Source organism: Bubalus kerabau, chromosome 8 (genome assembly GCF_029407905.1).
Source record: "Bubalus kerabau isolate K-KA32 ecotype Philippines breed swamp buffalo chromosome 8, PCC_UOA_SB_1v2, whole genome shotgun sequence".
Classification (NCBI taxonomy): domain Eukaryota; kingdom Metazoa; phylum Chordata; class Mammalia; order Artiodactyla; family Bovidae; genus Bubalus; species Bubalus kerabau.
Genome location: NC_073631.1, coordinates 49,110,000 through 49,123,511, shown reverse-complemented (window position 1 = coordinate 49,123,511; position 13,512 = coordinate 49,110,000). Strand labels below are relative to the sequence as shown.

Sequence of the window (13,512 nt, the reverse complement as noted above, 5' to 3'; positions counted from 1 at the left end):
TGTGGCCAGTGGCTCCTGTCCTGGGCAGTATAGGCTTCAAGGGCTCAGAGCAAGGGCCTGGTGTGTCCGTGTGTGCTCGGCCAGGGGCCTGCTGGCTGTATACAGCGTCACAGCTGTTCCATGGCCCCAGGCCCCAGGCACACGCTTCCTCCTGAGATCATGGCTTCTGCTCTTGCTGTTCCCTGCCTGCTGCCTTCACCATAGGAGGTTATGGGGCTGACTCCAGGGGGCAGAAGTTCTGTCTCGTTTCCTGCCAGCTGCCAGCCTGAATGCGAGGCCCAACACTCCTTAGTTTTCTTGTCTGCTCATGGGAAGCCCTTCCACTCAGCGAACCTAATTATATCCAATCAATCTTCAAACAATGAGCGTGTCTGGTGAGGCTCCCGGGGTGGGAGAGCATATTTTGGGTAAGGAGGTTCAGGAAATTCCCCTTTGAGTCAGGAGAAAAGGCCTGTCCACATCCCCAGCCCCATGATGCAGAGGAGGGAGGTGCCAGAATCCACAGTGGAAGGAGGTGATTAGGAAGCGGTTTCTGGGCAGAGCGCCGAGCCTCTGCAGAGTTTAGGCTGTCCTTCCATTTCTTTCATTTTAAAAGAGTTTGCCTAGAAGCATCTGGAGCCTGGAAGGACACTCTGCCCTTCAGTGGGGTTTCCTGCTCCCATCCCCAGTGCTGCCCGCCTCTGCCCAAGCACAGAAGCGGAGTACTCTCTTTAGAGAGCTGTGTCCAACTGCTGGCCCTCAGCCTCGGCTCAGCTGCTGCCAGGGGCTACTCATGCTGGGGGGTCCACTGCTCTCCTGCCCAGAGCATCTCCATGGCTTGGCTTTGCCTTCCTCCTGTTGCTCAGGAACCCAGCTGTACGCATTTGCTGGGGCTGCCCTAGCAAAGCACCACAGACTGGCTGGTTTATCTTAAAAGAAAGTTACTGTCTCCCAATCTGGAGGCCAGAGGTCAGAAATCAGGGTGTGGACAGGGTGGGTTCCTCCTCTGAGCTGTGAGGGAAGGACCTGTTTGAGGCCTCTGTCCCAGCTGCTGGCGGCCTCTGGAATTCCTTGGCTTATGGGCGATGTCCTTTCAGTGTCTCTAGGCTTGACTTCCTCAGGGTCCACATATCCTTTTACAAGGAGCCCAGTCAAGCTGGATTGGGATCCACTCTAATGACCTCATTTAGCTTGTTTATCTTGGTAAAGACCCTTTCCAAACAAAGTCACTTTCTGTGGTACTAAGAGTTAAGATTAAACGTGTGAATTTTGGCGGAGGGACGCAATCCACTTTATAACACTAGCCTAAGCTCTTCTGGAAGAGAAGAGGGAACGTGGGAACCAAGGAGGTGACTGAGCCTCTGAGCTCTCCAGGGCCAGTGACCGTGTCTTCAAGCCTGTAGTGTATCCCATAGAGCTGCCAGGATAATTACCCATAACTACCAAACCAGCTCACAGAAACTCAGAATTGCCTGGGGCTGCAGCCAATACAGTGACCAACAAAACTCTGCCCCTGCCCTTTAGGAAATGTAATCCAATAGGAGAGATAATCAAGTAATAAAATACAGGGAGAGAAAGGTATGGAGAATAAAGCCATAGAAGTGGGAATACTTTCTTGCGGTTCAGAGATAAGTGAAAGATTCATGAAGAATTGCTTTGATGAGAGAAGCTTGGCAGACCCTTTGAAGGCAGAGATGAGACCAGCTGGGCACTCCTGGGGTGGAATTCCAGGGAAAGGTGGGCATTCCAGGGAGGACTGGACTGCTTGGACATGAGTGGAAGCAGCTGGGGACAGGGTGGGAGAGCAGGACAAAGCCTGCTCGTGGTGGGCTTTTCTTGCCAGGCCAGGAGGCCCGTGGGGTGTTCTGTAGCAGGAGCACCACATAAAGCAAATCACTCCTTAGGGATATACATCTGGTTGGTGAGAATGGACTGGGAGGGCTTAAGGTGGTGGAGAAGGGCAGGGGAGGGCTTGCAGGAGTCTGGGGAAAGGCCTGAGTTAGGGCAGGTGCTGTGGAAATGCAAAGAGAGGGTTGGGAGTGGGGAAGTGGAAAGGAAGAGCCCAGAGAACATGATGCCCAGGTGTGGGAGAAAAGAGAGCAAAGACAAAGATGGCTTCAGCTTTTCAAGTCTGGGCAATTCAGAGAGGGCGGGTACCCGTTCAGGGCAGGAAGCAAGGAAGTCAGGGTGTGGCTGTGCTGCTCCCTGCAGACACACCCTGCCGGGGGGGAGACTTCCCCTCCTCCCGCCTCCCTACAATTGCTAAAAGCAGGAGTAGCCTCCCCTGACCCCACTTCGTCTCTTTTTTTCCCTCAGAAGCTGTGTCTTAATCAGTTAAAGGTGCTCTGTTGTCTCAAGGGTGTTCTTAATGTCGTAATGAGGAAATGAGAGAAGGGAAGGACGTGAAAGCAATATCAGGGAGACTATGAAAAATGACGAGGTTTCGGTGGTGTAAAATAGATATCTGACAACATCAGCCCACAGCTGGCTCAGTATCCACAGAACACCTCTGACACTGGCATCCTCCTTTTGAGGCAAAACAGACACTTGTATTTAGTCCCCAGGTCCTGGTTTTTCTCCAGAACCTGAAATGTATGAGACGTAACTAGTGTCTCCTTATGAAAACTTCTCATCTCCTATGTGTATAGGCTCTGGAACATGCCTGTGCAGTGTGTGTGCACATGTGTGTGTGTGTACTGTGTTCCCTGCTTAGTATCTCTTCGTCCCTACCCTATCTCAGCCCTCTCCCACTGCTAGCAAGTTCCAGGGCCCCCAGCCTAATCGGGCAGAAACTCTAGTATGGATAGGGAGATACCAACAGTGTAGCTGGATAATCACTCTCTGCTAATAAAGATGCTGAAAATGAGATCTAGCTGACGCCACCTTTTTTGTCTCAGCCGTGATCTGTTATCTCTGAGGGCTGAGGTGTGGGGTGAGCTCAGTTAAGAGATGAGGTTGGGGCCCTGACCACACCTGTTTCTGGACGGGGCTCACACAGGAAAACATCTGGAAACATCATGAGGTTGAGTATAACACAGCACAGTGTACAAAAGGCTAAGCAGTCAGCCTGATGGAGACAATGGAGTTGAAAACTATAAAAGGCTGGGATATCACCCCTTCTGGTTTCAGCATCTGCCACTTCATAAAAGGATTTAAATTCCATAAGAAATGATCCAAATGGACTGCGGTAGGGGAGTGGCGAAACCATTACCTTTTATCCATATAATAAAACACACTACAGTCATTAAAAGGGAGTGGCAAAAGTGATTATACTGACATGGAAAGATGTTTATAATCTGTTGTTGAGCATATACTGTAGTAGCTAATTTGTGTGTGTGTGTGTGAAAAGCATATATAAACTCAATGTTGAAACTGTTTATGACCTAGCTGTATTGTGGGTGACTTATGTCCAAGTTGTATTATGGGTGATGTTTCTCTCTTTTTCTTCCTTTTTTTTTGTTCTTCAATGAAAATATAGTGCTTGTGAAATTTGAAATAGATATAATGACTTATCAGTTATTTAAAATTATTTAATATATGCCCTCAGAAATACTTCGTTGGTGCTTAATTAGAGAGTAGCCTTAGGTGAGGAGCATTTCCTGACTATGCGGGGGTCCCCCCCAGGCCCTCTCCTCATGGCTTCCCATCTCAAAGCTCCTGTCAGCAGGACTGCTCTCCTGAATCCTGCTGGGGAGGCTGTGGGGATAAGCATCACTGCCTTCATCAGGAGAGGAAGGGGGTCTTAGGCAGGTTCAGTGACTCTTACTGCGAAATCCCGTTACTCGGGTCCTATAGGAGGTAAGGATTGGCCTTTCTTTCTCTCTTCTCCTGTTTTCCAGCTGCTTCTCTCATGAATAGGTTTCCTTCCGGTTTCAGTCCCATGACTTTGCCCTCCCAGTGCTATTGTACCCAGGCCAGCTGGTGAGCAGGACTGGTTTTTAGGGTTACAGAGTCTTCAGGCCACACGGGTTAAGTGCCACGGGAAAGGCAGAAACAAAGTTAGAAGGTCACCGGGAAATCAGGGGGCCGGGGCCAGGGTGAAAGGAGGTGGGCCTCCCTGTACTGCATGATTGGAGGGCCTGTGCTAAGGGGGCAAGTCATGCTCAGGAACTTGAGTGCAAGGTTCCTGCAGCAAAACTCTTAGGGCCGGAAGAACATCCAGCTGTTCTTCAGACAGCTGTGCAGATTTTTGTCACTGCTCTGAAGGGTTAAAGTGGGTCAGACCCACCTGTTCAGCCCCACCTTGCCCTCCATGGGGCACCATGGCTGCAGGTGAGGGTACTCTGCTTTCTGTAGCACCTGCAGTGATCAGAGCCAGAACTTTGGTGCAGCCTTAGACACTGTTGGGTGGTAGGATGGCTTGTTCTTTGTGAGTTTTTACTATGACCCAGCTATCAGTGTTTCATCTGGGGAAATCTGACCTGAAGAAAAGGGACTACCCAAGGATACCCAGATTCCCCAGGGCCTCAGGCTGCAGCCTCTCGACTCTTCTTGACTGCTCTGCTTTTTCTTTTCTAAGGACAGAAGAATTCCAACAAACCAACTCCAGGGGGTTCAGCCAGAAAATAGGGAGCAGTGGTTACAAACTCTGCCTGTGACCCTGGGTTACTTATATAATTTCTCTGAGTCCCAGTTTCTTCATATGTAAAAAGAAAGACTAATGGTATATGATTTGGAGTTGTTGTGAAATAATGTATCTTAAAGAATTTAGAGGACAGCACTGGGAGGCTCTAAACAGGGATGGACTAGAAAAACATGTAACAACTGGTAAGGGCAGAGACAGCTGCTCTCATCAGAACAGAGGGCAGGGCTGCTGGAGCAGGCTCCGGAGAACCACTGGGTGCCAGGTGTTAACTCACTACCTGCTGGATTGTGGGGAGACTCCAGAAACTAGCTGGGGTGATGAGAAGGGTAATGCTGTGTGTCCACAAGTATGAAGTTACTTCAGTATTTTTAACTGTCAAGTATGTGAAGAGTTGACTCATTGGAAAAGACTCTGATGCTGGGAGGCATTGGGGGCAGGAGGAAAAGGGGATGACAGAGGATGAGATGGCTGGATGGCATCACCGACTCAATGGATGTGAGTTTGAGTGAAGTCCGGAGGTTGGTGATGGACAGGGAGGCCTGGCGTGCTGTGATTGATGGGGTCGCAGAGTCGGACACAACTGAGCGACTGAACTGAACTGATGGCAGCATACCACCTGAATATTGATTGTAATCCTGAATGTCAACTGTTAATTATTCATTAGGATAAATAGATATTAGCTACAGGACTTTGAAAGCTATCAGGTTGTCCAAAAATTTCACTTGGGTTTTTCTGTAATATGTTATGGAATAGATTCCCTCCTTCCCACTATATGTGTGTGTGCACTGACAAACAGACAGACAGACAGACACACACACACACACACACTCACAGAACATCTTAACCTTTAAGGCAGAAAACCCAGAAAGGTAAAGGACCGACATGTGTGAGACTTGGACTGCTGCTGCTCAGATGTGCGGTCTCAGGGTCTGGAGCGTGTGGGTGCCCGCAGCCTGTCCAGAAGGTATTACCTTCTGACGAGCCTTGCAGGCCCTCTCTGCCTCATGTGGGTTTGGCAGAGTTCACACTGCAGTGCCAGGGAAGGTTGGGTGGGATACGGGAAAACCTCCTTCGGCTCTGGCGGCAAATCAAGGTGTTTTCTGCTAGTTTGCTGCAGCTGATGCTAAGTCACGGCAGTCGTGTCTGACTCTGTGTGACCCCATAGACGGCAGCCCAACAGGCTCCTCTGTCCCTGGGATTCTCCAGGCAAGAACTCTGGAGTAGGTTGCCATTTCCATCTCCAATGCATGAAAGTGAAAAGTGAAAGTGAAGTTGCTCAGTCATGTCCGACTCTTCGCGACCCCATGGACTGCAGCCCACCAGGCTCCTCCTAGGACTGCCTTAACCCAGTATCACACACTGGGCGGCTTAAACAAGAGGAAGTCATTTCCTTGCAGTTGCGGAGGCTAGAAGTTCCAGATGAAGGTGCCCTCCTTCCAGGGGATCTATTCCTGGCCTCCCTCGTTGTCTTGCAGATGGCTGTGTTACACACCATTTTCCTTGGGGGTGTGTCTGCGTCCACACCTTCTCTTTTTACAAGAATTCCAGTCACCTTGGATCAGGGCCTTTCTTAATGACCCCACTTTAGAGCCTATCTCCCACTGTGTTTACATTCTTCGGTTTTGGGGGTTAGTACTTCAATATAACAAACTGGGGGGGAGACATAATTTGGTCCATAACAAGTTCTTTCCTCTTAGCCTGGTGTACCCAGCATACTTTGCAGGCTTTTCTCTCTGGCACATGTAGGGTACATGCTACTCTGAGATTTCTCCCTGTGTCTTCTTCTTTTGTTTCTTGTGAAAATACTCAAGCACATAGTAGGATATCTGCTGATACATGTATACCTCACTAAATTCAATACAGCTTACACATTTTGTCCAATATCATTCTTTGTATGTATGTATGTGTATTTCCCTAAAGGTAAATATTTAAGTTACCTCTAAATGTTGTAGGATGCACTTCTAAATATAAATGATAAAGAAAACGATAGTCTTTCACACACCACTGTACCATTATCAGATGTGTATGTGCTATGTCGCTTCAGTCATGTCCAGCTCTTTGAGACCCATGGACTGTATCCCACAGGCTCCTCTGTCCATGGGATTCTCCAGGCAAGAACACTGGAGTGAATTGCCATGCCCTCCTCCAGGGGATCTTTCGGACCCAGGGACTGAACCCACGTTTCCTGTGTGGCTCCTGCGTTGCAGGCAGATTCTTTATCACTGTGTCCTTGGTTCTAACAATAATTCCCTATATCATCTAAATATAATCAATCCATATTCATGATTCTTAGACTATCACCAAAATGTCTTACAATGATTTTCTTCACCAACCAAGCAAGATTCATGCATTGAAAATGGTTATGTATCGTCAGTATCTTGCCTCTTTTTAGCTTAAACATTTCTCCCTCACCCTTTCTTTTCAGGATACTGACTTTTTGAAGACACTAAGCCACTCATTCTGGAAGACATTCCAGCCACTAATAATGGAATGTCCCTTGTTCTGGTGTTGTCTGACATCGCCCTTGAGGTCACTGCAATAAACAGCTATTAAAACCATTTATTTACTGTAAAACAGCTGTTGAGGACAGACCTGGCATGACTCCAGCTCCTTATGTATGTTCTATATGAGCAATTCTCACCAGATTTTAGTACCAGGAAAGAGTTGTGCCTCCCTCCATGAATGGCATTTTATTTTTTTCTGATGAGAGCTAGGAAATGTTCTGTCTCTCTTTTTGTTCAAAAAGTGCAGAGTGAAATTTACAGCTGTGGTACTTTTTAGGGTTATCACATCTGCTTCCCCTTTTCCCCTTGATCCTGAGTTCTACTTTGTTCCCTCTTTAAGGTATTGTGAGTCTTTCACTGTAAATTCAAATTCTTTTTTTGTTTGCTTTGAAGATTTGGGATATAAGTAAATCCAGCTGATTTCCCCAAGGCCTTTCCTAACATCCAAGCTCAGAGATGAAGGGCTTGCCCAAAGGTGCTCTATAGCCAATTCCTTTTAGGGAACCAGAGGGCTGCAGAGAACTTCTGAAGACCAAGCCTCTCCCCCACACAAAGTGTTCTTCAAGGCAGTTATGATGTAACACTAACCTGGTCTTCTTGTCTTGTTAACAGTAAACAGGACATCTGCTCCACTTAATGATTTTTTAAGGGGATCCTGGCTCTCCCATACTAACTTGTGGCCCACATGTATCTGCCATCATTCAGCTGTTCACCAAGCTCTGTGCCAAGAATGAAGAGAAATCTAAGAAAGCAGTTATGGCTTCTGAACTATCGAGGTTAGGATTTATGGCTCTTTTATATTTCCTTGAGATCACAATAGCTTTTGATGTGCTAGGACTTATGCAAAGCCATCCAGTGGGGCTATTAATCTCAGTGTAAACTTGATAGCCAGAAATATAGATACCATGAGGTCTGATTCTAGTGGCTGCTTACTAAGTACTTATTATGTGTCAGGAACATAAGTGTATTGTCTTATCTAATCCTCACAACAATTCTGTAAGATAAACACTGGTGTCCACATTTTCTAAAACAGAAATCAGAGGTTCAGAGATGCTGAGTAACTTGCCTGAGTAAGTTGTGAAGCTAGGATTTAATCTACATCTGTCTCCTAAACACATGTTTTTTTTTTTTACATTATACCACATTGTCTGGGTTTTGTTCCTTGCCTAGAAAAAAAATTAAAGAGGAGAAAAACACTGCTGCTAAACTCAGAGTGAGAGGAAAGGAAACTATTTATTACACATTTGACCTCCTCCAATACACACGGGGCAGGACTGCTCCAGGACGGGAGTTGGGTTAATTCTGTTTGTTTATTTTCCTGATCCCTAGGGTGGAAGTGACTTCTGACCACCCTGGCACCTGACAGTATGTGAGGCATCAGCAACAGCATCTGGTCACACAAGCTTCTTCCAGAAGGCCCACCCACGGCCTGCTCCCCGCCACACTGGCAGAATGAAAGCATCAGCATTCCCAGACCATGAGGCTCGCCAAGAACTCAAATGCTTATTCAATAGAACAAATATGGTTGAAGAGAGTTTATGATTTGATTACATGTTGGCAGCCCACTCCAGCATTCTTGCCTGGAGAATCCCATGGACAGAGGAGCCTGGAGGCCTTTGGTTAATAGGGTCGCCAAGAGTTGGACACAACTGAGTTACTGAGCACACAGAGGCAGGGCAGCTGCGCCAGCAACCTTGATGATCTGTGCTAATGAGGGGGATGTTGGGACTGAATGTGACACCCACACCATCTGCACTTGGAGGGGCTTTTCTGGGGTCTGGAAGTGTGAGGTCAAGAAGTGGTAACTTAAGGCTCCTCCAGGGCTCCAGGGAATCATCACTTTGAGACTAATTCAGATAATGTTTTATTACTTAATATTAACTGGAGCCAATTTAAAATTAGTTTACCTTTCTGTTTGGTTATCTAGGTGGTAGGGAAATGCCAAGAGTGAAAACTATGTCACTGATTAACTAGAGGAAGTTTAATCCAGCAGTTAAGAGCCAAGGTTTGGAACTTTGCTGTTCTCTAGCAACATGCTCTTGGGCAAGTTACTGAATTTCTCTGAGCTTCAGTTTAGTCCTCTGTAGAATGGGTTGAGTTCTACCTCATGATGTTTCCAAGTGGCACTAGTGGTAAAGAACCCACCTGCCAATGCAGGTTAGATGTAAGAGACACAGGTTCGATCCCTGGGTTGGGACGATCCCCTGGAGGAGGGCATAACAACCCACTCCAGTATTCTTGCCTGGAGAATCCCATGGACAGAGAAGCCTGGCAGGCTGCAGTCCTCAGGGTCGCACATGACTGAAGCAACTTAGTACACGCACACCTCATGATATTATGAGGGTTAAGCAAGATAATAAACACAAAGTCTTTAGCATTACCTAAGGTTAGCCATTATTTGTTTTTATTATTTTGTTTCTTATTTAACAGAATGGAATCATTACTGGTGGCAGAGTCTTCGTGGCAAGAAGCTGTCAAGGTTGTCCTTCCAATTGCCCCACATATTCAGCACAGGCTGGGTCCTCCCATATCATCCCTTCTCTCTCCTCCCTAGATCATTTAAAGCTGGCTTAGTCTTGAGGCCAGTTCAAGAACCACCTTCTCAGTATCTCCCAGCACACTCCATATTCCAGCATGGTTTATTATTTCTTCTTTAAAATTTTTTACATTGAAGTATAGTTGATGTATTATGCCTGGTGGCTCAGACAGTAAAGCATCTGCCTGCAATGCAGGAGACTGGGGTTCAATTCCTGGGTTGGGAAGATCCCCTGGAGAAGGAAATGGCCATCCACTCCAGCACTCTTGCCTGGAAAATCCCATGGACGGAGGAGTTTGATAGGCTACAGTCCACGGGGTCGCAAAGAGTCGGACTCGACTGAGCGACTTCACTTTACTTCATAGTTGATGTACAATATTATATAAGTTATAGGTATATAATATATAAAAATTCACATTTTAAAGGTTATACTATATTTACAGTTATTACAAAATATTGGCTATATTCCCTCTGCTGTACAATAAATCCTTGTAGCTTATTTTATATACAATTGTTTTTACCTATTAATCCCCTCCCCCTATATTGCCCCTCCTGATTCCCTCTCCCACTGGTAAACCTAGTTTGTTCTCTGTATCTGTGAGTCTGCTTCCTTTTTCATATATTCACTAGTTTGTTGTATTTTTTTAGATTGTACATGTAAGTGATATCATACAGTATTTGTCATTCTCTGACTTATTTCACTTAGCATAATGCCCTCTAAGTCCGTCTACGTTGCAGCAAATGGCAAAATTTCATTCTTTTCTTTGGCTGAGCAGCATTCCATTGTACGTATGCATGTGTGTGTGTGTGTGTGTGTGTATACACATTTTCTTTATTCATTCATCTGTTGATAGACAGTTAGCTTGCTTCTATATTTGGCAACTGTAAATGCTGCTGTGAATATTGGAGCACATTTATCTTTTCAAATTAGTGTTTTGTTTTTTTGTATATATACCCAGGAGTGAAATTGCTGGATCATATAGTAGTTTTAATTTTTTGAGAATCCACCATACTGTTTTTCACAGTCCATTTTAACCATCTTTAAGTGCACAATTTACTGACATTAGGTACATTCACACTATTGTGCAACCAAGATCACTATTTCATATCCAGAGCTTATTTCTTATCATCCTGAACTGGAACTCTGTATCCATTAAATAATAATTCCACTTTGCCTCTTTCCACCAGCCGCTGCTATCATTCTTCTTTCTGTTTCTGTGAATTTTACTATTATAGATAACATATATTGTGAATCAGACAGCATTTATCTTTTTGTGTCTGACATGTTTCCAAGGTCATTCACACATGCATCCGAATTCATTTGTTTTTAAGGCTGAGTAGCGTTCTATTGAGGAGAAGGCAATGGCAACCCACTCCAGTGTTCTTGCCTGGAAAATCTCATGGACAGGGGAGCCTGGTGGGCTGTCATCTATGGGGTCGCACAGAGTCGGACACGACTGAAGCGACTTAGCAGCAGCAGCGTTACATTGATGTATTAATATATGTCTCATTTTGTCTATCCATGCATTTGCTGATGAATATTTGGGCTGTTTCCACCTTTTGGCTACTGTGAATAATACTGTGATGAGCACTGGTGTACAAAATCTGTTTTAGTCTCTATTTTCAATTCATTTAGGTATTTACCTAGAATTATCGGATCATACAGTAATTCTAGTGACCAGAGACCTGATCTTGGATCTTCCTCGTGTCCAAAGATCTACCTGCTAATGGAATGGGACAGGCTGTTCTATCCCTGCATCCTGGGGGGCTATGCAAATTAGGCTGCCTGTGATCTGCCAATACAATGGTACCTTGTGTTCCCACTGGGCATCTACTTTGTGGCAGTTTCTGTGCTGAGTGTAGTGTCTTGCATGACTCTGTGAGATAGATTTGATTATTATCCTTCTTTTGTAGATTAGGAAACTGAGGCCTGGGAGTGTTTCATAACTCTCCAAGGGCACACAGGTTGCAAGTTCTAAGCCAGGATTTGAACCCAGATAACATAATGTAGCTTTTGTGTTTAACTGTATGCAATTCTACTTTTCCAAATGGAGTGACCATTAAATTAGTCAGTCAGGATTGAATTTCTTTGCCTAGGAGGAGTAAACAATTTACGTAGGATAATTATGGTTAAAATAAAAGATATAAATAAAAAAGCTAATCCAAGCCTCTGTGGTTTAAGAGAACCTCTCTTGGGCACCCCCTTCTATATCTATGTTAAAAAATTTTTTTAGCCTTATATGCTGTGTACAGGAGCTAATTTGCTTTCTATCTGCAACATAAATCCTCAATTCTACGATGTTTAAGGGTAACTCAGCGGACCTACAGAAATGTGCTCTAAGGCATTGAAATTTGCAATGAAATGTATCACTAGATGGCAGTACAAATCAATGTTTAAAAATCTAACTGCTTTCTAACTCTGAAAAATGAAGCTCTAGGAAAGCACCATCATTTCTGACAAGATCAGGGCAAGTGTATTTAATTCAAGATGGATTTTAATTACCAAGAAGAGAATTCACAAGCTTTTTAAAGGTAAAAGACCTGAAAAGTGTAAAGACTTTTATAAGGAAAGATACTTCTAAGATTTTAGAAATTCCTGCTTTGGAGAAAGACAAGGTTTTAAGTAAGTATTTTGACTTGGGAAACTGCCATCAGCAAGGTAACATCACATCCGCACACTTCTGACAGTCTTTCAGTCCACCATCTTGGTTTGGATAAGAATCAGCCTTTAGTCCATAAATGAAAACAAGGCTGTCAGTTTAGTCCTTGGGGAAGTTCCTTTCAGTTAATGCCAGACAAAAACCCAGTATTTAAGTAATTCAAGAAGTCAGAATTGACCTACAGGTTGGTTTAACACCTAAGCCCCTGGGTCTGTTGACTTGTGGTTAAGATAATGAAATAGATCTCACCCATCAGAAGGGAATTCCCAGCTTTTTATTTGAGAAAGTGGCAGGCAGTGAGAGGTGAAGTAAACACATTTTCTCATCTCAGCTCACCAAGATTTGGCTTTCATAGGATGAATTTTAATAATCTAACTGGTATCCTGCTTAGGAGAGAGGATTAATGTTTTATTTTAGAGAAGGCCTAGAGTCAAAATGGGAAACTTTCTTTTTTTTCTCTCAAGCTATCATATGCAAATTATAGCCTCTTCCAGAAAGTTCACAGGGAATTGGCATCAGAGAAATGGAATTGAGCTAGCACCTCCAAGAACTGAAATTTCAGGACACGCCTTTCAAAAGGCACACACAGGCTGACTCCAGCCCATAGGCCACCGAGAGTCAGAATACATCTTGAGGGCACTGTCAAAGCACAGAGTGACAAGACCGTCCTTTGCGACCCTATGGGCAAATCATTTAACCTCTCTGAGTCTCAGATTCCGCGTTTGTTAAACGGGCATAATAATAGCTCACAAGGGCATTGTGAGGGCAAATGAGATAATGGATGTGAAAGAATTTGTAAGCTATATGGTACCATCATATATGGGCTACTATGGCTTTTGATATGTCAGCCCACCTAACTCCGTTGTCATTCACACACACCCCCCCTCCCCCCAATAACGTAGACTGGAAACCTGAACATTGTCTTTGTTCTCTGCTTCCCCATACCCATCAGTCTGCACCTCTTTGTCTCCATTTCCACAACCAGAAGAATCTCCTATGTGGAGTTTCTGCTCCTCACCCAGCCTTGCTTGACTCCTGCTCACTGCTGAAGAAATAATCCTGTTAAAAACTCACTTTGATTAGATTTTTCCTCTGCAAAACTTTCAGTGGTTTCCTACTGTCTGCAGAATAAAGTCCAAACTTCAAAGCAGCTGAAATGAAAAGCCATTGACAATCTGGCTCTCCTACCTAAATAGCATCAATAAGAGGGCCACCCAGAAATCAAAATGTAAGTGTTACATCAGAGGA

At 44.8% G+C, this 13,512-nt stretch overlaps 1 long non-coding RNA gene across 1 annotated transcript; it reads left to right on the top strand.

Annotated features, from left to right (window-relative positions):
* Positions 1-2,066: 2,066 nt before the first annotated feature.
* Positions 2,067-11,918, top strand: LOC129659110 (uncharacterized). The gene is made up of 3 exons (XR_008717796.1): positions 2,067-3,777; positions 7,681-7,844; positions 8,398-11,918. It is a non-coding gene; the product is annotated as an uncharacterized LOC129659110 (long non-coding RNA).
* The last annotated feature ends 1,594 nt before the right edge of the window (positions 11,919-13,512 follow it).